The 27,135-nt window shown below is 47.6% G+C and overlaps 5 non-coding genes across 5 annotated transcripts; all 5 read right to left on the bottom strand.

The window, feature by feature from the left end:
- Nucleotides 1-922: 922 nt before the first annotated feature.
- On the bottom strand, nt 923-996 carry Trnat-agu (transfer RNA threonine (anticodon AGU)). Its single transcript has one exon. It is a non-coding gene; the product is annotated as a tRNA-Thr (tRNA).
- A 9,715-nt stretch (nt 997-10,711) lies between these two features.
- Nucleotides 10,712-10,785, bottom strand: Trnaa-agc (transfer RNA alanine (anticodon AGC)). The gene has a single exon. It is a non-coding gene; the product is annotated as a tRNA-Ala (tRNA).
- A 7,680-nt stretch (nt 10,786-18,465) lies between these two features.
- Nucleotides 18,466-18,539, bottom strand: Trnaa-agc (transfer RNA alanine (anticodon AGC)). The gene has a single exon. It is a non-coding gene; the product is annotated as a tRNA-Ala (tRNA).
- A 3,084-nt stretch (nt 18,540-21,623) lies between these two features.
- Nucleotides 21,624-21,697, bottom strand: Trnaa-agc (transfer RNA alanine (anticodon AGC)). The gene has a single exon. It is a non-coding gene; the product is annotated as a tRNA-Ala (tRNA).
- A 3,094-nt stretch (nt 21,698-24,791) lies between these two features.
- Nucleotides 24,792-24,865, bottom strand: Trnaa-agc (transfer RNA alanine (anticodon AGC)). The gene has a single exon. It is a non-coding gene; the product is annotated as a tRNA-Ala (tRNA).
- Between the last annotated feature and the right edge of the window lie 2,270 nt (nt 24,866-27,135).

Raw genomic sequence — 27,135 nt, 5'->3', positions numbered from 1 at the left:
CTAATCGAACGATCTGCCAACTGAGCTACAGCTACACACACGACCAAGCCTGGCTATTCTCCATTCTTTGCGACTCTGATGTGCACGGACACGATGGTTGGTTGGTTTGTAGCGGCGAAGGTACCAGAATACAAAGGCGCGGACACGTTCATATACACAAGAGTTCCAAGTAGTTTCGATGCTCTGGTATTACGAATGCAAATTCCGTCTGTTTTGAACGTCTTAAATTGAAAGGGCGGTCACAAATTGGTCCATTTCACTTCTTGTCCACAATCACACAACACCTGAGGTAACAAGCACATCTCGAGCCCCATTGTGCTCTCCATTGTTCATGCCAACTCAGTGCCTCGCTCTTTGCTACTGTGTAAAACTCTTGTCGTCCAACTGCAAAACACTGGGACACAACAAGTTTCCGCGTCCCCATTGCACTGATCGTACTACGAAACGCTCCCCAAACTTGGCAATCACCCATGTAGATTGCTTTTCCGACTTTACACGACGCTCACGCTAGTGACAGCCTTATTTATAGTTCGACGTCGCGCCAAAGCGAATGAGCACATTTCGCCTACGGCTTAGGCCGCTCTTCTAGTGTGGCTGCTCTGTGTCTGCAGGCAGCGAGGGGCTGCAAGCTTCCTGTGTTCGCACCTATATCACCTGTGCTTCCTTGTCAGAGACAGACTATCGCAAAACATACAACTCACTCCATGAATTGATTGCTACGGCATCTGTTATCAGCAGTCACAACCAGCAACACCAGTAGCAGTCGACTGCACGCAAAGAATGGCAACGTGCAGTGGGATTTACGTGAAATCAGCGCAATTGTGGATGCTAATCGTTCGCTTGTATCTGCCTACACACCTCTGCCGGTTGGGAATTATTCCACTTCCATGGCAAGGTGCGCATGTAGGTGTGTTAAAAATTCTGGAGGCGCTGGGTATCGATCCCAGTACCTCTCGCACACTAAGCGAGCGCTCTACCATCTGAGCTACGCCCACCCCCCCGATAACTAGTAGTGCTACATACAGTCATATCAACGTCACAGACCCTTGCACTCCCATTATTCCGCAGACAAACACTACTCTCTATGTATCAGTGAGGGTGTCTTTCAGGTTTCGTGCATTCTGTATCGAATCGTAGTTGGCCACAATGAAAGTGGCACGCATAACGTCGGAAATAGAGTTCAGACACCGCTCTGACTAAGACGAACGTGTTGTCCACCTCTAGACTTCAATGACGTTAAGCCGTGATACCTAAGACAGATCTGCACTCGATAACACCACGATAACAGCCGGTCCCCACACTTACATCTTGCTCTCCTTATGACAGTATACATCATATCAGTCTGTGACGCTGGTTTTGCAACTTCTTGCGTGCGTTTATGTTCGCCGCGACCAACACTTACCATGCACTGACCACAAAACATGGAGGAGCCGGGGCTTGAACCCGAGACCGTTCACACGCTAAGCGAACGATCTGCCAACTGAGCTACAGCTACACACACGACCAAGCCTGGCTATTCTCCATTCTTTGCGACTCTGATGTGCACGGACACGATGGTTGGTTGGTTTGTAGCGGCGAAGGTACCAGAATACAAAGGCGCGGACACGTTCATATACACAAGAGTTCCAAGTAGTTTCGATGCTCTGGTATTACGAATGCAAATTCCGTCTGTTTTGAACGTCTTAAATTGAAAGGGCGGTCACAAATTGGTCCATTTCACTCCTTGTCCACAATCACACAGCACCTGAGGTAACAAGCACATCTCGAGCCCCATTGTGCTCTCCATTGTTCATGCCAACTAAGTGCCTCGCTCTTTGCTACTGTGTAAAACTCTTGTCGTCCAACTGCAAAACACTGGGACACAACAAGTTTCCGCATCCCCATTGCACTGATCGTACTACGAAACGCTCCCCAAACTTGGCAATCACCCATGCAGATGACTTTTCCGACTATACACGACGCTCACGCAACGCTCACGCTAGTGACAGCCTTATTTATAGTTCGACGTCGCGCCAAAGCGAATGAGCACATTTCGCCTACGGCTTAGGCCGCTCTTCTAGTGTGGCTGCTCTGTGTCTGCTGGCAGCGAGGGGCTGCAAGCTTCCTGTGTTCGCACCTATATCACCTGTGCTTCCTTGTCAGAGACAGACTATCGCAAAACATACAACTCACTCCATGAATTGATTGCTACGGCATCTGTTATCAGCAGTCACAACCAGCAACACCAGTAGCAGCCGACTGCACGCAAAGAATGGCAACGTGCAGTGGGATTTACGTGAAATCAGCGCAATTGTGGATGCTAATCGTTCGCTTGTATCTGCCTACACACCTCTGCCGGTTGGGAATTATTCCACTTGCATGGCAAGGTGCGCATGTAGGTGTGTTAAAAATTCTGGAGGCGCTGGGTATCGATCCCAGTACCTCTCGCACACTAAGCGAGCGCTCTACCATCTGAGCTACGCACACTCCCCGATAACTAGTAGTGCTACATACAGTCATTTCAACGTCACAGACCCTTGCACTCCCATTATTCCGCAGACAAACACTACTCTCTATGTATCAGTGAGGGTGTCTTTCAGGTTTCGTGCATTCTGTATCGAATCGTAGTTGGCCACAATGAAAGTGGCACGCATAACGTCGAAAATAGAGTTCAGACACCGCTCTGAGTAAGACGAACGTGTTGTCCACCTCTAGACTTCAATGACGTTAAGCCGTGATACCTAAGACAGATCTGCACTCGATAACACCACGATAACAGCCGGTCCCCACACTTACATCTTGCTCTCCTTATGACAGTATACATCATATCAGTCTGTGACGCTGGTTTTGCAACTTCTTGCGTGCGTTTATGTTCGCCGCGACCAACACTTACCATGCACTGACCACAAAACATGGAGGAGCCGGGGCTTGAACCCGAGACCGTTCACACGCTAAGCGAACGATCTGCCAACTTTTTTTTTTTTTTTTTTTTTAGATTGGGACTCGAACCCACAATCCCCGGTTTAGGAGACCGATGCCTTATCCATTTTTTTTTGTCTGACGCCTTATCCATTTTTTTTGTTTTTTTTTTCGACGCCTTTTCCATTTTTTTTTTTTTTTTTTTTTTTTTTTTTTTTTTTTTTTTTTTTTTTTTTTTTGTAAGGAACTTGGCAGCATGAGGCAGGCGGAGGCAAAGCGGGCAGGGGTCAAAATCTCGAGGCCTGGCCGCGATGTCTCCACCCAGTCCTGTTGCTGAGGCGTGTCTTTATCATAGTTTTCAATAAGAAATTTTACAACTTGTGTATACGTAGATATATGCTGTTTTGCCTTCGAAATCCTGAACCAAAAGATGCTTCATTTGAAACAAAAAATTTATGTCATGCCGAGGCAATAGAGATTGAAGGTTATAGCTTTAGTGCTTTTTTTTTTTTTTTTTTTTTTTTTTTTTTTTTTTTTTTTTTTTTTCTCATCCACTGCTTCTCGGCAACCTAGCATACTTCTTTGTAATATATAATAAAGTTGTGGGAAGTAGTGGACCCTGAACCTGTATATTATTTTTTTTAATTTCTGTTTAGTTTTTTTTATTGTTATTATTATTATTTTTGTTTGTTTGTTATTTTTTTATTGTAAAAGAAAAATCTTCATGGAATGTGAAGAAGGAATTTTATGTTAAGGCACTAATTCCATAGCCTCCTTTCCTTCTTGAGATTAATAATAATAATAAAAAAGTATGTTCCCTTCCATGGAAACAAATGAGACTTCCTTCTCAGTCATAAAATGAATGTATAAGAAAACAATTTATCTTTAACCCTGCGATACTGGCTTTCGGCTTCGGCTTCTTCTGTGCAATAAACAAAATAGCCTTCTTTGCCAGCAGAAGATAAGTGATTGTAATATGAAACTGTAAAAGTGTACTTCTCCCCAATTGTTTTTGTTTAAGCGTCGTTTCGCTTAAATAAACGAGTTTTGTTTATCTCGTTGGCTTGTCAACCAATGCCCAGTCGCTCGAATACAATTTTAAGCATATTGCCGTAGTTTTTCTTGTGGTCTTTATATTTCAGGGCGTTATAAAAAGCACACTTCAAGTACATGTAAAAATCAGTGTAATTGTCATTTCCCAGGTGATTAATTACGTAATTCACATAGTGTCCCATTAACCAATGGACCGAGTTGTTTTTTGCTGCTGGAAAATAGCAAGTCTGAGGCCTGAGGAATGTAACAGGGGGAAAATTTTCCACCGAAGATCTCGTAAGAAAAGCCAGTTGTTCCCTAATCCAATTACAGAGTTGTAGATTGCCACCGCACGTGAATCTGTGCACTAACGTGTCGATCAATTTACATTTGAGACATAGGTTCGTGTCGCTAACGCCGATTGCATGTAACCTTTCATTGGTGCTTACGGTCTCATTCACTGTTTTATACCACGCTGACTTGACGTCCGATGGTAGACCACGCATATTAATATTTTTCCATATGGCGTCCCAATCAGTGTGTGGGTATTTACGTTCCAATTTGTTTCTCCCCTCCATTTTCTTTCGATGGGACAGAATATCGCGGGCCGTGATCCGTCGTGAGTTGATGATGACACCGCCGAGATAGCTGAATTCCACAAAATATACACGAACGTACTGGAGCCGGTTATTTATTTTTTGCACATTCACCGGCGCCTGTAAACTGGCAGGCCTGACAACTTCAAATAATTTAGTTGTAATGCTATCAGCGTGGTCGCTAAGGATAGTGGCGGTCCTTTTTATAAAAAGCGCAGACGCCTTATTTCTGATGTCAACTAACCCCAAACCTCCATTCCTGGGATCTAAGGTCGCAGTTTTTGCGTCGACTCTGAATATATCCCCTCTCCAAAGATAGCTGGCAATGGTAGACATTATCTTTTTTCCAATCATTTTCGGTAGTGGGAAGATCTGTGCTATAAAGTAACTCCTGGAGAGAATGCAGTGGTTAATGAAAATCACCCTCTGAACTTGGTTCATGTTACGGTGGAGGTTTTCCCTTGTTGTTCCAAGAAGTTGTCCCGACGTATTCCTCCAATTGATAGCTGCCATTTTTAACGGACAAGGTGTCAGTGTTATTCCTAGTGCTTTGCATTGGGTGACCATTGTGGCCCAGGCTAAGGTGGTATGTTGAAAACCCCGCAGGTTTAGGAGTTTGCTTTTGTTTGCGTTGACACCTGCTCCGGAGACTCTACAGTACTTTTTAATTAGCGTTTCCAATTTCAAAATGTCGTCGGGATTTCGCAGGACGACTCCGACATCATCGGCATAGGCGTTTATGACTGTTCGGTGACCAGATAATGTGATGCCAGTTAGAGTGGCATGAACACTGCGGAGGAAAGGTTCTAATGAAAGCACGAATAGGAACATGGAGAGGGGGCTTCCTTGAGGAACGCCGCGCCTGATCTGAATCTGCTTTGTCCTCTGGCAGTTAACTGATATACAAGCGCTGATGCCTGTTGCAACATTTCTGATCACACTTACGACTCGCTCATTAAAACCTATTTTGTTCAGTGTGGCACTAAGGAATCTATGATCCACACGATCAAATGCTTTCTGGAAGTCAATAAACATGATAGCACATTTTATGGTGGTCACAGCAGTGATTGCAATTATATCTCTATATTCAGCTATGCTTTTGAAAATGCTCTTGGTAGGCACACAGGACTGGTATGGACTTACTATCTTTTTGGCCAACTGTGAGAGTCTGTTGTTTAAAATTCTGCCGATGATTTTATAATCGGAGTTTAACAGGGAGATAGGACGAAAGTTGTTGAGGTTTCTTTTTGCAGCATTTTTTGGGATTAGTACTATTGTGCTCTCTTTAAAAACAGCAGGTAAATGCTTTCCCTGAAGCACCTCGTTCGTCATTCGGGTAAACATGTCACCAATCAGTGGCCAGTATCGTTTATAAAATTCAACAGGCAAACCATCCGGTCCCGGCGATTTCCTCAGAGGAGATTTGCAGATGATTCTGTGGATATCTTCGTTAGTACACTCAACGAGAAGGTCTTCGTTTTCCTCGTCCGAGACCTGTGGAGCTATGGAACTAAGGAACTCATCGAAGGACTCTTCACATACCGGGTTGGCAGTGTATAGGTCTTCGTAATATTTGTGCACTGCATTGACGATGTCTCTCTGAGTCGTGAGTGTCTCGCCAGTTTCAGACTGAAGTCCATCAATGAAGGTGCGTCTCCTGTTTCTTTCGTGCTTCAGTAGATGGTACAAGGAAGCATGTTCATCCTCCACGACTGTCTTAGCCTTGGATTTTAATTTCAGACCCTCCATCTGCTGTCTTTTAAGACTGAGCAATTTGGCCTTAGTTTGCTTGATATCTGCCAGACGGACGTTGGAAGTGTTTGCCTGCTCATATAAATTTCGCAGCATGGTATAATAAAATTCTATGGAATTTTTCAAGTCTTTCGATCGTTGTACACTATACTGGATGAGAACTTTTCTCAGTTTAGGCTTTGCCCTGTTGCACCACCAGTCTAGTACTGAGACGTGTCTATCTGCAGAGCGGAGGCACAATGCCCACGCTTCTGTCAAACTTTCTTCTAATCCGTCGTCCTGCATCAGCGACGTATTAAGGTGCCATGAACTTCTAAAACGGCGAGTGGGTTGCGCAGTAAGGTTGATGGAAGCTAGCACGGAGCTATGATCAGAAAAGTAAACTGGAATCGTCTCTGTTTTAATGAAGGAGCTGACTAGACTTTGCGATATGTAGAGTCTGTCGATCCTGCTACGTGAGTGAGGACCTAGGAATGTAAATGCCACAAATGTGGGATACATTATTTCCCAAGCATCTTTAAGCTGTAAAACAGTGACGAAACGCTTCAGTTCATTGCAGTGATTAAAATTCGGAACCTGGTCTTTCTTATTTATCACACAATTAAAATCACCGCCTATTATAAGATCTTTTGGGTTTTTCCGTAATAAATAAATGATTTCTTCTTTATAGAACTGTGCTCTTTCCATTCTATTGGATGTGCCAGAAGGGGCATACAGATTGATAAGGGTAGAACCAAAGACTTTTATACCTATCGCTCTGCCGGAGTCCAACCTCTCGATATCCGAGACAGGAATCCCCTCCCTGACTAAAATTGCTGTACCGACGTTGGTGTCAAGTGAGACATTTAAAATCGCCAAATATCCAGGCACTGTAAGATTAGTCAGCACTACTTCCTGTAGGAAAGCAATGTCCGTCCCTGACTCATATAAATAATCCTTGAGCGCTGTAACTTTAGTCACGGATTGAATCCTGTTAATATTGATAGTCGTAATTGTATATGCCTGGGACATTTAGTTTGCATAAAAAGTAAATAAGTGATTAAAAAGATAACAAAATATTAATAAAAAAAAAAAGAGATGTGCAGCTTCTAGAAGGGAGAAACGACTCCGCTTAAACAAACATCTAAAAGAATAGTCAGTATTTGAAGCTCGGTAAACACTTCATCTGGTTCCTCTGAAATATGACTAAGACAGTAGTACAATTAGAAATGAAACTGGTTCAACAAAATCCTTTTTTTTTTCATCTTACAGCCTCATTTTGGTGCAGGATTCCGAACATCTCGGGTTTTAGTTTTACCGAGGGGCTTTGCATCACTAATGTCACTTGAAGGTACCTCCTTAGGTCTTTCCGTGATGATTTCATACAAGACGTTCTTGGCCGTCGCTTCCTCTTGTGCTGGTTGTTGTTTGCTTTGGTTACGGGAAGCTTTGAGATTAGGTTGCGGTTTGAGTCGGCGTCTTCGGACATCTTGGTTCAACGCGCCGTCATTCGGATTGTCTATCTTTACCACCGTTGTGACCGAAGCTGCCTCAACAGCGTCCTTTTTACGAGTGCCATTTCCTTGTTCTTCCGTCACTGGCTCCAGAGCACTGACTGAGTCGGCGGTTTGTGGGTCTGTAAGTTCTTGAGTTGGGTTCCGCTCCGTCACCTCTTGTGCTTCGGAGTGCGCCTCTTCCGTCTCCGCGACAATCGTTACTGCGTCCCCTCCGTGGACCGTTTGTACCCGTTCAGCCGCCGACAGCGGCCGGGTTGCCTCAGCGGCTGTCGTCACGTCAATACATGTACTGTTTGTTTCCTCGAGCACATCCGCATTACACTGCTTCTGCTTGCGGGTGGAAGGCGAATTACGGGCGGACTCGCCGTCCGAGCCGTCATCGGTCGTTTCCAACGGTCGCTTCTTATTCTGGAGATCGCAATCGGGAACAGAAGGGTGTGATGTAATGACGCTCAGGGGAGGGAACTCCGTAGTAGTTATGGCGGGCACTGCAGAAGTACATGCACCACTGTCGTTAACCGAAAGAAGGGAAGTGCTATTTGGTAAGACATCGCTGAGGGTCAGTTTTTGACGCTGTGTTAGATTGTTCCTAAGAACAAAAACACGGCGCGGACAATCTTGTCGGAAATGACCTGTCTCATTGCAAATATTGCACGTGCGCTCCTGACCAGAATACACAACATGTGCTTTATGGCCTGCAACGGATATATGGGACGGAATGTTGGCTTTCACCTCCATTTCAACGGATCTAATGCCATTAAAACACTGTATCTTGTATAGCTTCGACCATCTTTCGTTATAGATAGATTTAACTTCGCCATATTTAGATAGAGCGTCCTTGATCAACTGATTATCAATTTCAATTGGAACATTCAAAATCCTGACATTGGTGTACATGATATCAGCTTTTCGTACAGAGACATTACTTTTTGAACCGTCTCGATGAACAAATTCGACGGAATTACCCCATTTTGCAAGCAACTTATCGACTGTCACTGAGTTCAGAAATTTAACAAAAACACAGTATTTTTCAGCATCTAATTGCGTGGTATGAACAGAGTCAGAATTTATACCGATTACCTCAGTCAGCCAATCGTGGATTTCCAGCGCAGTGGGTTGGACCGGCCGTGTTTCTTTCTCGAACGAGAAAACTAAAGTATTCTTCCTGACGGTGTCAGACATGGTCGTCGGTTCCGACGAAATTCCGGCAACAACCGAAATTGCGGCGAAGCACGAGACGTGGAACGGACGAAAGCACTATAAAAACACTTATCAGAGACACCACTCAAAAAATAACAGCGAAAATGTACAGCTAACTTCACGTAAACACCAAAAACACCGGCGATAGCGCTAACGTACGCGGAGTAAACAACAAGCACGTCCGACCGCGGCGACGGCTAAAGCCAGAATAACCATCTGAGCTACGCCCACCCCCCGCGATAACTAGTAGTGCTACATACAGTCATATCGACGTCACAGACCCTTGCACTCCCATTATTCCGCAGACAAACACTACTCTCTATGTATCAGTGAGGGTGTCTTTCAGGTTTCGTGCATTCTGTATCGAATCGTAGTTGGCCACAATGAAAGTGGCACGCATAACGTCGAAAGTAGAGTTCCGACACCGCTCTGAGTAAGACGAACGTGTTGTCCACCTCTAGACTTCAATGACGTTAAGCCGTGATACCTAAGAGAGATCTGCACTCGATAACACCACGATAACAGCCGGTCCCCACACTTACATCTTGCTCTCCTTATGACAGTATACATCATATCAGTCTGTGACGCTGGTTTTGCAACTTCTTGCGTGCGTTTATGTTCGCCGCGACCAACACTTACCATGCACTGACCACAAAACATGGAGGAGCCGGGGCTTGAACCCGAGACCGTTCACACGCTAAGCGAACGATCTGCCAACTGAGCTACAGCTACACACACGACCAAAGCTGGCTATTCTCCATTCTTTGCGACTCTGATGTGCACGGACACGATGTTTGGTTGGTTTGTAGCGGCGAAGGTACCAGAATACAAAGGCGCGGACACGTTCATATACACAAGAGTTCCAAGTAGTTTCGATGCTCTGGTATTACGAATGCAAATTCCGTCTGTTTTGAACGTCTTAAATTGAAAGGGCGGTCACAAATTGGTCCATTTCACTCCTTGTCGACAATCACACAGCACCTGAGGTAACAAGCACATCTCGAGCCCCATTGTGCTCTCCATTGTTCATGCCAACTCAGTGCCTCGCTCTTTGCTACTGTGTAAAACTCTTGTCATCCAACTGCAAAACACTGGGACACAACAAGTTTCCGCGTCTCCATTGCACTGATCGTACTACGAAACGCTCCCCAAACTTGGCAATCACCCATGCAGATGACTTTTCCGACTTTACGCAACGCTCACGCTAGTGACAGCCTTATTTATAGTTCGACGTCGCGCCAAAGCGAATGAGCACATTTCGCCTACGGCTTAGGCCGCTCTCCTAGTGTGGCTGCTCTGTGTCTGCAGGCAGCGAGGGGCTGCAAGCTTCCTGTGTTCGCACCTATATCACCTGTGCTTCCTTGTCAGAGACAGACTATCGCAAAACATACAACTCACTCCATGAATTGATTGCTACGGCATCTGTTATCAGCAGTCACAACCAGCAACACCAGTAGCAGCCGACTGCACGCAAAGAATGGGAACGTGCAGTGGGATTTACGTGAAATCGGCGCAAGGCAGATCTTTCCGACGTAGGCCTGAGAATCTTATGGGAACATTTGTACTGTTTCTAAATTAAGTGTAGGTGTGGGAGGAGGGTGCTTCCTGCGCACGAATAAAAGCACGCTCGCCAATTGTGGATGTTAATCGTTCGCTCGTATCTGCCTACACACCTCTGCTGGTTGGGAATTATTCCACTTGCATGGCAAGGTGCGCATGTAGGTGTGTTAAAAATTCTGGAGGCGCTGGGTATCGATCCCAGTACCTCTCGCACGCTAAGCGAGCGCTCTACCATCTGAGCTACGCCCACCCCCCCGTTAACTAGTAGTGCTACATACAGTCATATCAACGTCACAGACCCTTGCACTCCCATTATTCCGCAGACAAACCCTACTCTCTATGTATCAGTGAGGGTGTCTTTCAGGTTTCGTGCATTCTGTATCGAATCGTAGTTGGCCACAATGAAAGTGGCACGCATAACGTCGAAAATAGAGTTCAGACACCGCTCTGAGTAAGACGAACGTGTTGTCCACTCTCTAGACTTCAATGACGTTAAGCCGTGATACCTAAGACAGATCTGCACTCGATGACACCACGATAACAGCCGGTCCCCACACTTACATCTTGCTCTCCTTATGACAGTATACATCATATCAGTCTGTGACGCTGGTTTTGCAACTTCTTGCGTGCGTTTATGTTCGCCGCGACCAACACTTACCATGTACTGACCACAAAACATGGAGGAGCCGGGGCTTGAACCCGAGACCGTTCACACGCTAAGCGAACGATCTGTCAACTGAGCTACAGCTACACACACGACCAAGCCTGGCTATTCTCCATTCTTTGCGACTCTGATGTGCACGGACACGATGGTTGGTTGGTTTGTAGCGGCGAAGGTACCAGAATACAAAGGCGCGGACACGTTTATATACACAAGAGTTCCAAGTAGTTTCGATGCTCTGGTATTACGAATGCAAATTCCGTCTGTTTTGAACGTCTTAAATTGAAAGGGCGGTCACAAATTGGTCCATTTCACTCCTTGTCGACAATCACACAGCACCTGAGGTAACAAGCACATCTCGAGCCCCATTGTGCTCTCCATTGTTCATGCCAACTCAGTGCCTCGCTCTTTGCTACTGTGTAAAACTCTTGTCGTCCAACTGGAAAACACTGGGACACAACAAGTTTCCGTGTCCCCATTGCACTGATCGTACTACGAAACGCTCCCCAAACTTGGCAATCACCCATGCAGATGACTTTTCCGACTTTACACGACGCTCACGCTAGTGACAGCCTTATTTATAGTTCGACGTCGCGCCAAAGCGAATGAGCACATTTCGCCTACGGCTTAGGCCGCTCATCTAGTGTGGCTGCTCTGTGTCTGCAGGCAGCGAGGGGCTGCAAGCTTCCTGTGTTCGCACCTATATCACCTGTGCTTCCTTGTCAGAGACAGACTATCGCAAAACATACAACTCACTCCATGAATTGATTGCTACGGCATCTGTTATCAGCAGTCACAACCAGCAACACCAGTAGCAGCCGACTGCACGCAAAGAATGGGAACGTGCAATGGGATTTACGTGAAATCGGCGCAATTGTGGATGCTAATCGTTCGCTTGTATCTGCCTACACACCTCTGCCGGTTGGGAATTATTCCACTTGCATGGCAAGGTGCGCATGTATGTGTGTTAAAAATTCTGGAGGCGATCCCAGTACTTCTCGCACACTAAACGAGCGCTCTACTATCTGAGCTACGCCCACCCCCCGCGATAACTAGTAGTGCTACATACAGTCATATCAACGTCACAGACCCTTGCACTCCCATTATTCCGCAGACAAACTCTACTCTCTATGTATCAGTGAGGGTGTCTTTCAGGTTTCGTGCATTCTGTATCGAATCGTAGTTGGCCACAATGAAAATGGCACGCATAACGTCGAAAATAGGGTTCAGACACCGCTCTGAGTAAGACGAACGTGTTGTCCACTCTCTAGACTTCAATGACGTTAAGCCGTGATACCTAAGAGAGATCTGCACTCGATAACACCACGATAACAGCCGGTCCCCACACTTACATCTTGCTCTCCTTATGACAGTATACATCATATCAGTCTGTGACGCTGGTTTTGCAACTTCTTGCGTGCGTTTATGTTCGCCGCGACCAACACTTACCATGCACTGACCACAAAACATGGAGGAGCCGGGGCTTGAACCCGAGACCGTTCACACGCTAAGCGAACGATCTGCTAACTGAGCTACAGCTACACACACGACCAAGCCTGGCTATTCTCCATTCTTTGCGACTCTGATGTGCACGGACACGATGGTTGGTTGGTTTGTAGCGGCGAAGGTACCAGAATACAAAGGCGCGGACACGTTCACATACACAAGAGTTCCAAGTAGTTTCGATGCTCTGGTATTACGAATGCAAATTCCGTCTGTTTTGAACGTCTTAAATTGAAAGGGCGGTCACAAATTGGTCCATTTCACTCCTTGTCGACAATCACACAGCACCTGAGGTAACAAGCACATCTCGAGCCCCATTGTGCTCTCCATTGTTCATGCCAACTCAGTGCCTCGCTCTTTGCTACTGTGTAAAACTCTTGTCGTCCAACTGCAAAACACTGGGACACAACAAGTTTCCGTGTCCCCATTGCACTGATCGTACTACGAAACGCTCCCCAAACTTGGCAATCACCCATGCAGATGACTTTTCCGACTTTACACGACGCTCACGCAACGCTCACGCTAGTGACAGCCTTATTTATAGTTCGACGTCGCGCCAAAGCGAATGAGCACATTTCGCCTACGGCTTAGGCCGCTCTTCTAGTGTGGCTGCTCTGTGTCTGCAGGCAGCGAGGGGCTGCAAGCTTCCTGTGTTCGCACCTATATGACCTGTGCTTCCTTGTCAGAGACAGACTATCGCAAAACATACAACTCACTCCATGAATTGATTGCTACGGCATATGTTATCAGCAGTCACAACCAGCAACACCAGTAGCAGCCGACTGCACGCAAAGAATGGGAACGTGCAGTGGGATTTACGTGAAATCGGCGCAATTGTTGATGATAATCGTTCGCTTGTATCTGCCTACACACCTCTGCCGGTTGGGAACTATTCCACTAGCATGGCAAGGTGCGCATGTAGGTGTGTTAAAAATTCTGGAGGCGCTGTGTATCGATCCCAGTACCTCTCGCACACTAAACGAGCGCTCTACCATGTTAAAAATTCTGTGTTAAAAATTCTGGAGGCGCTGGGTATCGATCCCAGTACCTCTCGCACACTAAACGAGCGCTCTACCATCTGAGCTACGCCCACCCCCCCGATAACTAGTAGTGCTACATACAGTCATATCAACGTCACAGACCCTTGCACTCCCATTATTCCGCAGACAAACACTACTCTCTATGTATCAGTGAGGGTGTCTTTCAGGTTTCGTGCATTCTGTATCGAATCGTAGTTGGCCACAATGAAAGTGGCACGCATAACGTCGAAAATAGAGTTCAGACACCGCTCTGAGTAAGACGAACGTGTTGTCCACCTCTAGACTTCAATGACGTTAAGCCGTGATACCTACGACAGATCTGCACTCGATAACACCACGATAACAGCCGGTCCCCACACTTACATCTTGCTCTCCTTATGACAGTATACATCATATCAGTCTGTGACGCTGGTTTTGCAACTTCTTGCGTGCGTTTATGTTCGCCGCGACCAACACTTACCATGCACTGACCACAAAACATGGAGGAGCCGGGGCTTGAACCCGAGACCGTTCACACGCTAAGCGAACGATCTGCCAACTGAGCTACAGCTACACACACGACCAAGCCTGGCTATTCTCCATTCTTTGCGACTCTGATGTGCACGGACACGATGGTTGGTTGGTTTGTAGCGGCGAAGGTACCAGAATACAAAGGCGCGGACACGTTCAAATACACAAGAGTTCCAAGTAGTTTCGATGCTCTGGTATTACGAATGCAAATTCCGTCTGTTTTGAACGTCTTAAATTGAAAGGGCGGTCACAAATTGGTCCATTTCACTCCTTGTCCACAATCACACAGCACCTGAGGTAACAAGCACATCTCGAGCCCCATTGTGCTCTCCATTGTTCATGCCAACTCAGTGCCTCGCTCTTTGCTACTGTGTAAAACTCTTGTCATCCAACTGCAAAACACTGGGACACAACAAGTTTCCGCGTCTCCATTGCACTGATCGTACTACGAAACGCTCCCCAAACTTGGCAATCACCCATGCAGATGACTTTTCCGACTTTACACGACGCTCACGCAACGCTCACGCTAGTGACAGCCTTATTTATAGTTCGACGTCGCGCCAAAGCGAATGAGCACATTTCGCCTACGGCTTAGGCCGCTCTCCTAGTGTGGCTGCTCTGTGTCTGCAGGCAGCGAGGGGCTGCAAGCTTCCTGTGTTCGCACCTATATCACCTGTGCTTCCTTGTCAGAGACAGACTATCGCAAAACATACAACTCACTCCATGAATTGATTGCTACGGCATCTGTTATCAGCAGTCACAACCAGCAACACCAGTAGCAGCCGACTGCACGCAAAGAATGGGAACGTGCAGTGGGATTTACGTGAAATCGGCGCAAGGCAGATCTTTCCGACGTAGGCCTGAGAATCTTATGGGAACATTTGTACTGTTTCTAAATTAAGTGTAGGTGTGGGAGGAGGGTGCTTCCTGCGCACGAATAAAAGCACGCTCGCCAATTGTGGATGTTAATCGTTCGCTCGTATCTGCCTACACACCTCTGCTGGTTGGGAATTATTCCACTTGCATGGCAAGGTGCGCATGTAGGTGTGTTAAAAATTCTGGAGGCGCGGGGTATCGATCCCAGTACCTCTCGCACGCTAAGCGAGCGCTCTACCATCTGAGCTACGCCCACCCCCCCGTTAACTAGTAGTGCTACATACAGTCATATCAACGTCACAGACCCTTGCACTCCCATTATTCCGCAGACAAACCCTACTCTCTATGTATCAGTGAGGGTGTCTTTCAGGTTTCGTGCATTCTGTATCGAATCGTAGTTGGCCACAACGAAAGTGGCACGCATAACGTCGAAAATAGAGTTCAGACACCGCTCTGAGTAAGACGAACGTGTTGTCCACTCTCTAGACTTCAATGACGTTAAGCCGTGATACCTAAGACAGATCTGCACTCGATGACACCACGATAACAGCCGGTCCCCACACTTACATCTTGCTCTCCTTATGACAGTATACATCATATCAGTCTGTGACGCTGGTTTTGCAACTTCTTGCGTGCGTTTATGTTCGCCGCGACCAACACTTACCATGTACTGACCACAAAACATGGAGGAGCCGGGGCTTGAACCCGAGACCGTTCACACGCTAAGCGAACGATCTGTCAACTGAGCTACAGCTACACACACGACCAAGCCTGGCTATTCTCCATTCTTTGCGACTCTGATGTGCACGGACACGATGGTTGGTTGGTTTGTAGCGGCGAAGGTACCAGAATACAAAGGCGCGGACACGTTCATATACACAAGAGTTCCAAGTAGTTTCGATGCTCTGGTATTACGAATGCAAATTCCGTCTGTTTTGAACGTCTTAAATTGAAAGGGCGGTCACAAATTGGTCCATTTCACTCCTTGTCGACAATCACACAGCACCTGAGGTAACAAGCACATCTCGAGCCCCATTGTGCTCTCCATTGTTCATGCCAACTCAGTGCCTCGCTCTTTGCTACTGTGTAAAACTCTTGTCATCCAACTGCAAAACACTGGGACACAACAAGTTTCCGCGTCTCCATTGCACTGATCGTACTACGAAACGCTCCCCAAACTTGGCAATCACCCATGCAGATGACTTTTCCGACTTTACGCAACGCTCACGCTAGTGACAGCCTTATTTATAGTTCGACGTCGCGCCAAAGCGAATGAGCACATTTCGCCTACGGCTTAGGCCGCTCTCCTAGTGTGGCTGCTCTGTGTCTGCAGGCAGCGAGGGGCTGCAAGCTTCCTGTGTTCGCACCTATATCACCTGTGCTTCCTTGTCAGAGACAGACTATCGCAAAACATACAACTCACTCCATGAATTGATTGCTACGGCATCTGTTATCAGCAGTCACAACCAGCAACACCAGTAGCAGCCGACTGCACGCAAAGAATGGGAACGTGCAGTGGGATTTACGTGAAATCGGCGCAAGGCAGATCTTTCCGACGTAGGCCTGAGAATCTTATGGGAACATTTGTACTGTTTCTAAATTAAGTGTAGGTGTGGGAGGAGGGTGCTTCCTGCGCACGAATAAAAGCACGCTCGCCAATTGTGGATGTTAATCGTTCGCTCGTATCTGCCTACACACCTCTGCTGGTTGGGAATTATTCCACTTGCATGGCAAGGTGCGCATGTAGGTGTGTTAAAAATTCTGGAGGCGCTGGGTATCGATCCCAGTACCTCTCGCACGCTAAGCAAGCGCTCTACCATCTGAGCTACGCCCACCCCCCCGTTAACTAGTAGTGCTACATACAGTCATATCAACGTCACAGACCCTTGCACTCCCATTATTCCGCAGACAAACCCTACTCTCTATGTATCAGTGAGGGTGTCTTTCAGGTTTCGTGCATTCTGTATCGAATCGTAGTTGGCCACAACGAAAGTGGCACGCATAACGTCGAAAATAGAGTTCAGACACCGCTCTGAGTAAGACGAACGTGTTGTCCACTCTCTAGACTTCAATGACGTTAAGCCGTGATACCTAAGACAGATCTGCACTCGATGACACCACGATAACAGCCGGTCCCCACACTTACATCTTGCTCTCCTTATGACAGTATACATCATATCAGTCTGTGACGCTGGTTTTGCAACTTCTTGCGTGCGTTTATGTTCGCCGCGACCAACACTTACCATGTACTGACCACAAAACATGGAGGAGCCGGGGCTTGAACCCGAGACCGTTCACACGCTAAGCGAACGATCTGTCAACTGAGCTACAGCTACACACACGACCAAGCCTGGCTATTCTCCATTCTTTGCGACTCTGATGTGCACGGACACGATGGTTGGTTGGTTTGTAGCGGCGAAGGTACCAGAATACAAAGGCGCGGACACGTTCATATACACAAGAGTTCCAAGTAGTTTCGATGCTCTGGTATTACGAATGCAAATTCCGTCTGTTTTGAACGTCTTAAATTGAAAGGGCGGTCACAAATTGGTCCATTTCACTCCTTGTCGACAATCACACAGCACCTGAGGTAACAAGCACATCTCGAGCCCCATTGTGCTCTCCATTGTTCATGCCAACTCAGTGCATCGCTCTTTGCTACTGTGTAAAACTCTTGTCATCCAACTGCAAAACACTGGGACACAACAAGTTTCCGCGTCTCCATTGCACTGATCGTACTACGAAACGCTCCCCAAACTTGGCAATCACCCATGCAGATGACTTTTCCGACTTTACACGACGCTCACGCTAGTGACAGCCTTATTTATAGTTCGACGTCGCGCCAAAGCGAATGAGCACATTTCGCCTACGGCTTAGGCCGCTCTCCTAGTGTGGCTGCTCCGTGTCTGCAGGCAGCGAGGGGCTGCAAGCTTCCTGTGTTCGCACCTATATCACCTGTGCTTCCTTGTCAGAGACAGACTATCGCAAAACATACAACTCACTCCATGAATTGATTGCTACGGCATCTGTTATCAGCAGTCACAACCAGCAACACCAGTAGCAGCCGACTGCACGCAAAGAATGGGAACGTGCAGTGGGATTTACGTGAAATCGGCGCAAGGCAGATCTTTCCGACGTAGGCCTGAGAATCTTATGGGAACATTTGTACTGTTTCTAAATTAAGTGTAGGTGTGGGAGGAGGGTGCTTCCTGCGCACGAATAAAAGCACGCTCGCCAATTGTGGATGTTAATCGTTCGCTCGTATCTGCCTACACACCTCTGCTGGTTGGGAATTATTCCACTTGCATGGCAAGGTGCGCATGTAGGTGTGTTAAAAATTCTGGAGGCGCTGGGTATCGATCCCAGTACCTCTCGCACGCTAAGCGAGCGCTCTACCATCTGAGCTACGCCCACCCCCCCGTTAACTAGTAGTGCTACATACAGTCATATCAACGTCACAGACCCTTGCACTCCCATTATTCCGCAGACAAACCCTACTCTCTATGTATCAGTGAGGGTGTCTTTCAGGTTTCGTGCATTCTGTATCGAATCGTAGTTGGCCACAATGAAAGTGGCACGCATAACGTCGAAAATAGAGTTCAGACACCGCTCTGAGTAAGACGAACGTGTTGTCCACTCTCTAGACTTCAATGACGTTAAGCCGTGATACCTAAGACAGATCTGCACTCGATGACACCACGATAACAGCCGGTCCCCACACTTACATCTTGCTCTCCTTATGACAGTATACATCATATCAGTCTGTGACGCTGGTTTTGCAACTTCTTGCGTGCGTTTATGTTCGCCGCGACCAACACTTACCATGTACTGACCACAAAACATGGAGGAGCCGGGGCTTGAACCCGAGACCGTTCACACGCTAAGCGAACGATCTGTCAACTGAGCTACAGCTACACACACGACCAAGCCTGGCTATTCTCCATTCTTTGCGACTCTGATGTGCACGGACACGATGGTTGGTTGGTTTGTAGCGGCGAAGGTACCAGAATACAAAGGCGCGGACACGTTCATATACACAAGAGTTCCAAGTAGTTTCGATGCTCTGGTATTACGAATGCAAATTCCGTCTGTTTTGAACGTCTTAAATTGAAAGGGCGGTCACAAATTGGTCCATTTCACTCCTTGTCGACAATCACACAGCACCTGAGGTAACAAGCACATCTCGAGCCCCATTGTTCTCTCCATTGTTCATGCCAACTCAGTGCCTCGCTCTTTGCTACTGTGTAAAACTCTTGTCATCCAACTGCAAAACACTGGGACACAACAGGTTTCCGCGTCTCCATTGCACTGATCGTACTACGAAACGCTCCCCAAACTTGGCAATCACCCATGCAGATGACTTTTCCGACTTTACACGACGCTCACGCTAGTGACAGCCTTATTTATAGTTCGACGTCGCGCCAAAGCGAATGAGCACATTTCGCCTACGGCTTAGGCCGCTCTCCTAGTGTGGCTGCTCTGTGTCTGCAGGCAGCGAGGGGCTGCAAGCTTCCTGTGTTCGCACCTATATCACCTGTGCTTCCTTGTCAGAGACAGACTATCGCAAAACATACAACTCACTCCATGAATTGATTGCTACGGCATCTGTTATCAGCAGTCACAACCAGCAACACCAGTAGCAGCCGACTGCACGCAAAGAATGGGAACGTGCAGTGGGATTTACGTGAAATCGGCGCAAGGCAGATCTTTCCGACGTAGGCCTGAGAATCTTATGGGAACATTTGTACTGTTTCTAAATTAAGTGTAGGTGTGGGAGGAGGGTGCTTCCTGCGCACGAATAAAAGCACGCTCGCCAATTGTGGATGTTAATCGTTCGCTCGTATCTGCCTACACACCTCTGCTGGTTGGGAATTATTCCACTTGCATGGCAAGGTGCGCATGTAGGTGTGTTAAAAATTCGGGAGGCGCTGGGTATCGATCCCAGTACCTCTCGCACGCTAAGCGAGCGCTCTACCATCTGCGCTACGCCCACCCCCCCGTTAACTAGTAGTGCTACATACAGTCATATCAACGTCACAGACCCTTGCACTCCCATTATTCCGCAGACAAACCCTACTCTCTATGTATCAGTGAGGGTGTCTTTCAGGTTTCGTGCATTCTGTATCGAATCGTAGTTGGCCACAATGAAAGTGGCACGCATAACGTCGAAAATAGAGTTCAGACACCGCTCTGAGTAAGACGAACGTGTTGTCCACTCTCTAGACTTCAATGACGTTAAGCCGTGATACCTAAGACAGATCTGCACTCGATGACACCACGATAACAGCCGGTCCCCACACTTACATCTTGCTCTCCTTATGACAGTATACATCATATCAGTCTGTGACGCTGGTTTTGCAACTTCTTGCGTGCGTTTATGTTCGCCGCGACCAACACTTACCATGTACTGACCACAAAACATGGAGGAGCCGGGGCTTGAACCCGAGACCGTTCACACGCTAAGCGAACGATCTGTCAACTGAGCTACAGCTACACACACGACCAAGCCTGGCTATTCTCCATTCTTTGCGACTCTGATGTGCACGGACACGATGGTTGGTTGGTTTGTAGCGGCGAAGGTACCAGAATACAAAGGCGCGGACACGTTCATATACACAAGAGTTCCAAGTAGTTTCGATGCTCTGGTATTACGAATGCAAATTCCGTCTGTTTTGAACGTCTTAAATTGAAAGGGCGGTCACAAATTGGTCCATTTCACTCCTTGTCGACAATCACACAGCACCTGAGGTAACAAGCACATCTCGAGCCCCATTGTGCTCTCCATTGTTCATGCCAACTCAGTGCCTCGCTCTTTGCTACTGTGTAAAACTCTTGTCATCCAACTGCAAAACACTGGGACACAACAAGTTTCCGCGTCTCCATTGCACTGATCGTACTACGAAACGCTCCCCAAACTTGGCAATCACCCATGCAGATGACTTTTCCGACTTTACACGACGCTCACGCTAGTGACAGCCTTATTTATAGTTCGACGTCGCGCCAAAGCGAATGAGCACATTTCGCCTACGGCTTAGGCCGCTCTCCTAGTGTGGCTGCTCTGTGTCTGCAGGCAGCGAGGGGCTGCAAGCTTCCTGTGTTCGCACCTATATCACCTGTGCTTCCTTGTCAGAGACAGACTATCGCAAAACATACAACTCACTCCATGAATTGATTGCTACGGCATCTGTTATCAGCAGTCACAACCAGCAACACCAGTAGCAGCCGACTGCACGCAAAGAATGGGAACGTGCAGTGGGATTTACGTGAAATCGGCGCAAGGCAGATCTTTCCGACGTAGGCCTGAGAATCTTATGGGAACATTTGTACTGTTTCTAAATTAAGTGTAGGTGTGGGAGGAGGGTGCTTCCTGCGCACGAATAAAAGCACGCTCGCCAATTGTGGATGTTAATCGTTCGCTCGTATCTGCCTACACACCTCTGCTGGTTGGGAATTATTCCACTTGCATGGCAAGGTGCGCATGTAGGTGTGTTAAAAATTCTGGAGGCGCTGGGTATCGATCCCAGTACCTCTCGCACGCTAAGCGAGCGCTCTACCATCTGAGCTACGCCCACCCCCCCGTTAACTAGTAGTGCTACATACAGTCATATCAACGTCACAGACCCTTGCACTCCCATTATTCCGCAGACAAACCCTACTCTCTATGTATCAGTGAGGGTGTCTTTCAGGTTTCGTGCATTCTGTATCGAATCGTAGTTGGCCACAATGAAAGTGGCACGCATAACGTCGAAAATAGAGTTCAGACACCGCTCTGAGTAAGACGAACGTGTTGTCCACTCTCTAGACTTCAATGACGTTAAGCCGTGATACCTAAGACAGATCTGCACTCGATGACACCACGATAACAGCCGGTCCCCACACTTACATCTTGCTCTCCTTATGACAGTATACATCATATCAGTCTGTGACGCTGGTTTTGCAACTTCTTGCGTGCGTTTATGTTCGCCGCGACCAACACTTACCATGTACTGACCACAAAACATGGAGGAGCCGGGGCTTGAACCCGAGACCGTTCACACGCTAAGCGAACGATCTGTCAACTGAGCTACAGCTACACACACGACCAAGCCTGGCTATTCTCCATTCTTTGCGACTCTGATGTGCACGGACACGATGGTTGGTTGGTTTGTAGCGGCGAAGGTACCAGAATACAAAGGCGCGGACACGTTCATATACACAAGAGTTCCAAGTAGTTTCGATGCTCTGGTATTACGAATGCAAATTCCGTCTGTTTTGAACGTCTTAAATTGAAAGGGCGGTCACAAATTGGTCCATTTCACTCCTTGTCCACAATCACACAGCACCTGAGGTAACAAGCACATCTCGAGCCCCATTGTGCTCTCCATTGTTCATGCCAACTCAGTGCCTCGCTCTTTGCTACTGTGTAAAACTCTTGTCATCCAACTGCAAAACACTGGGACACAACAAGTTTCCGCGTCTCCATTGCACTGATCGTACTACGAAACGCTCCCCAAACTTGGCAATCACCCATGCAGATGACTTTTCCGACTTTACACGACGCTCACGCAACGCTCACGCTAGTGACAGCCTTATTTATAGTTCGACGTCGCGCCAAAGCGAATGAGCACATTTCGCCTACGGCTTAGGCCGCTCTCCTAGTGTGGCTGCTCTGTGTCTGCAGGCAGCGAGGGGCTGCAAGCTTCCTGTGTTCGCACCTATATCACCTGTGCTTCCTTGTCAGAGACAGACTATCGCAAAACATACAACTCACTCCATGAATTGATTGCTACGGCATCTGTTATCAGCAGTCACAACCAGCAACACCAGTAGCAGCCGACTGCACGCAAAGAATGGGAACGTGCAGTGGGATTTACGTGAAATCGGCGCAAGGCAGATCTTTCCGACGTAGGCCTGAGAATCTTATGGGAACATTTGTACTGTTTCTAAATTAAGTGTAGGTGTGGGAGGAGGGTGCTTCCTGCGCACGAATAAAACCTCGCTCGCCAATTGTGGATGTTAATCGTTCGCTCGTATCTGCTACACACCTCTGCTGGTTGGGAATTATTCCACTTGCATTTCAAGGTGCGCATGTAGGTGTGTTAAAAATTCTGGAGGCGCTGGGTATCGATCCCAGTACCTCCCGCACGCTAAGCGAGCGCTCCACCATCTGAGCTACGCCCACCCCCCCGTTAACTAGTAGTGCTACATACAGTCATATCAACGTCACAGACCCTTGCACTCCCATTATTCCGCAGACAAACCCTACTCTCTATGTATCAGTGAGGGTGTCTTTCAGGTTTCGTGCATTCTGTATCGAATCGTAGTTGGCCACAATGAAAGTGGCACGCATAACGTCGAAAATAGAGTTCAGATACCGCTCTGAGTAAGACGAACGTGTTGTCCACTCTCTAGACTTCAATGACGTTAAGCCGTGATACCTAAGACAGATCTGCACTCGATGACACCACGATAACAGCCGGTCCCCACACTTACATCTTGCTCTCCTTATGACAGTATACATCATATCAGTCTGTGACGCTGGTTTTGCAACTTCTTGCGTGCGTTTATGTTCGCCGCGACCAACACTTACCATGTACTGACCACAAAACATGGAGGAGCCGGGGCTTGAACCCGAGACCGTTCACACGCTAAGCGAACGATCTGTCAACTGAGCTACAGCTACACACACGACCAAGCCTGGCTATTCTCCATTCTTTGCGACTCTGATGTGCACGGACACGATGGTTGGTTGGTTTGTAGCGGCGAAGGTACCAGAATACAAAGGCGCGGACACGTTCATATACACAAGAGTTCCAAGTAGTTTCGATGCTCTGGTATTACGAATGCAAATTCCGTCTGTTTTGAACGTCTTAAATTGAAAGGGCGGTCACAAATTGGTCCATTTCACTCCTTGTCGACAATCACACAGCACCTGAGGTAACAAGCACATCTCGAGCCCCATTGTGCTCTCCATTGTTCATGCCAACTCAGTGCCTCGCTCTTTGCTACTGTGTAAAACTCTTGTCATCCAACTGCAAAACACTGGGACACAACAAGTTTCCGCGTCTCCATTGCACTGATCGTACTACGAAACGCTCCCCAAACTTGGCAATCACCCATGCAGATGACTTTTCCGACTTTACACGACGCTCACGCTAGTGACAGCCTTATTTATAGTTCGACGTCGCGCCAAAGCGAATGAGCACATTTCGCCTACGGCTTAGGCCGCTCTCCTAGTGTGGCTGCTCTGTGTCTGCAGGCAGCGAGGGGCTGCAAGCTTCCTGTGTTCGCACCTATATCACCTGTGCTTCCTTGTCAGAGACAGACTATCGCAAAACATACAACTCACTCCATGAATTGATTGCTACGGCATCTGTTATCAGCAGTCACAACCAGCAACAACGGTAGCAGCCGACTGCACGCAAAGAATGGGAACGTGCAGTGGGATTTACGTGAAATCGGCGCAAGGCAGATCTTTCCGACGTAGGCCTGAGAATCTTATGGGAACATTTGTACTGTTTCTAAATTAAGTGTAGGTGTGGGAGGAGGGTGCTTCCTGCGCACGAATAAAAGCACGCTCGCCAATTGTGGATGTTAATCGTTCGCTCGTATCTGCCTACACACCTCTGCTGGTTGGGAATTATTCCACTTGCATGGCAAGGTGCGCATGTAGGTGTGTTAAAAATTCTGGAGACGCTGGGTATCGATCCCAGTACCTCTCGCACGCTAAGCGAGCGCTCTACCATCTGAGCTACGCCCACCCCCCCGTTAACTAGTAGTGCTACATACAGTCATATCAACGTCACAGACCCTTGCACTCCCATTATTCCGCAGACAAACCCTACTCTCTATGTATCAGTGAGGGTGTCTTTCAGGTTTCGTGCATTCTGTATCGAATCGTAGTTGGCCACAATGAAAGTGGCACGCATAACGTCGAAAATAGAGTTCAGATACCGCTCTGAGTAAGACGAACGTGTTGTCCACTCTCTAGACTTCAATGACGTTAAGCCGTGATACCTAAGACAGATCTGCACTCGATGACACCACGATAACAGCCGGTCCCCACACTTACATCTTGCTCTCCTTATGACAGTATACATCATATCAGTCTGTGACGCTGGTTTTGCAACTTCTTGCGTGCGTTTATGTTCGCCGCGACCAACACTTACCATGTACTGACCACAAAACATGGAGGAGCCGGGGCTTGAACCCGAGACCGTTCACACGCTAAGCTAACGATCTGTCAACTGAGCTACAGCTACACACACGACCAAGCCTGGCTATTCTCCATTCTTTGCGACTCTGATGTGCACGGACACGATGGTTGGTTGGTTTGTAGCGGCGAAGGTACCAGAATACAAAGGCGCGGACACGTTCATATACACAAGAGTTCCAAGTAGTTTCGATGCTCTGGTATTACGAATGCAAATTCCGTCTGTTTTGAACGTCTTAAATTGAAAGGGCGGTCACAAATTGGTCCATTTCACTCCTTGTCGACAATCACACAGCACCTGAGGTAACAAGCACATCTCGAGCCCCATTGTGCTCTCCATTGTTCATGCCAACTCAGTGCCTCGCTCTTTGCTACTGTGTAAAACTCTTGTCATCCAACTGCAAAACACTGGGACACAACAGGTTTCCGCGTCTCCATTGCACTGATCGTACTACGAAACGCTCCCCAAACTTGGCAATCACCCATGCAGATGACTTTTCCGACTTTACACGACGCTCACGCTAGTGACAGCCTTATTTATAGTTCGACGTCGCGCCAAAGCGAATGAGCACATTTCGCCTACGGCTTAGGCCGCTCTCCTAGTGTGGCTGCTCTGTGTCTGCAGGCAGCGAGGGGCTGCAAGCTTCCTGTGTTCGCACCTATATCACCTGTGCTTCCTTGTCAGAGACAGACTATCGCAAAACATACAACTCACTCCATGAATTGATTGCTACGGCATCTGTTATCAGCAGTCACAACCAGCAACAACGGTAGCAGCCGACTGCACGCAAAGAATGGGAACGTGCAGTGGGATTTACGTGAAATCGGCGCAAGGCAGATCTTTCCGACGTAGGCCTGAGAATCTTATGGGAACATTTGTACTGTTTCTAAATTAAGTGTAGGTGTGGGAGGAGGGTGCTTCCTGCGCACGAATAAAACCTCGCTCGCCAATTGTGGATGTTAATCGTTCGCTCGTATCTGCCTACACACCTCTGCTGGTTGGGAGTTATTCCACTTGCATGGCAAGGTGCGCATGTAGGTGTGTTAAAAATTCTGGAGGCGCTGGGTATCGATCCCAGTACCTCCCGCACGCTAAGCGAGCGCTCTACCATCTGAGCTACGCCCACCCCCCCGTTAACTAGTAGTGCTACATACAGTCATATCAACGTCACAGACCCTTGCACTCCCATTATTCCGCAGACAAACCCTACTCTCTATGTATCAGTGAGGGTGTCTTTCAGGTTTCGTGCATTCTGTATCGAATCGTAGTTGGCCACAATGAAAGTGGCACGCATAACGTCGAAAATAGAGTTCAGATACCGCTCTGAGTAAGACGAACGTGTTGTCCACTCTCTAGACTTCAATGACGTTAAGCCGTGATACCTAAGACAGATCTGCACTCGATGACACCACGATAACAGCCGGTCCCCACACTTACATCTTGCTCTCCTTATGACAGTATACATCATATCAGTCTGTGACGCTGGTTTTGCAACTTCTTGCGTGCGTTTATGTTCGCCGCGACCAACACTTACCATGTACTGACCACAAAACATGGAGGAGCCGGGGCTTGAACCCGAGACCGTTCACACGCTAAGCTAACGATCTGTCAACTGAGCTACAGCTACACACACGACCAAGCCTGGCTATTCTCCATTCTTTGCGACTCTGATGTGCACGGACACGATGGTTGGTTGGTTTGTAGCGGCGAAGGTACCAGAATACAAAGGCGCGGACACGTTCATATACACAAGAGTTCCAAGTAGTTTCGATGCTCTGGTATTACGAATGCAAATTCCGTCTGTTTTGAACGTCTTAA

Source organism: Schistocerca gregaria, unplaced genomic scaffold (assembly GCF_023897955.1).
Source record: "Schistocerca gregaria isolate iqSchGreg1 unplaced genomic scaffold, iqSchGreg1.2 ptg000451l, whole genome shotgun sequence".
NCBI lineage: Eukaryota > Metazoa > Arthropoda > Insecta > Orthoptera > Acrididae > Schistocerca > Schistocerca gregaria.
Note: the sequence above shows the minus strand (reverse complement) of the source record. Positions and strands in the feature narration are given on the sequence as shown.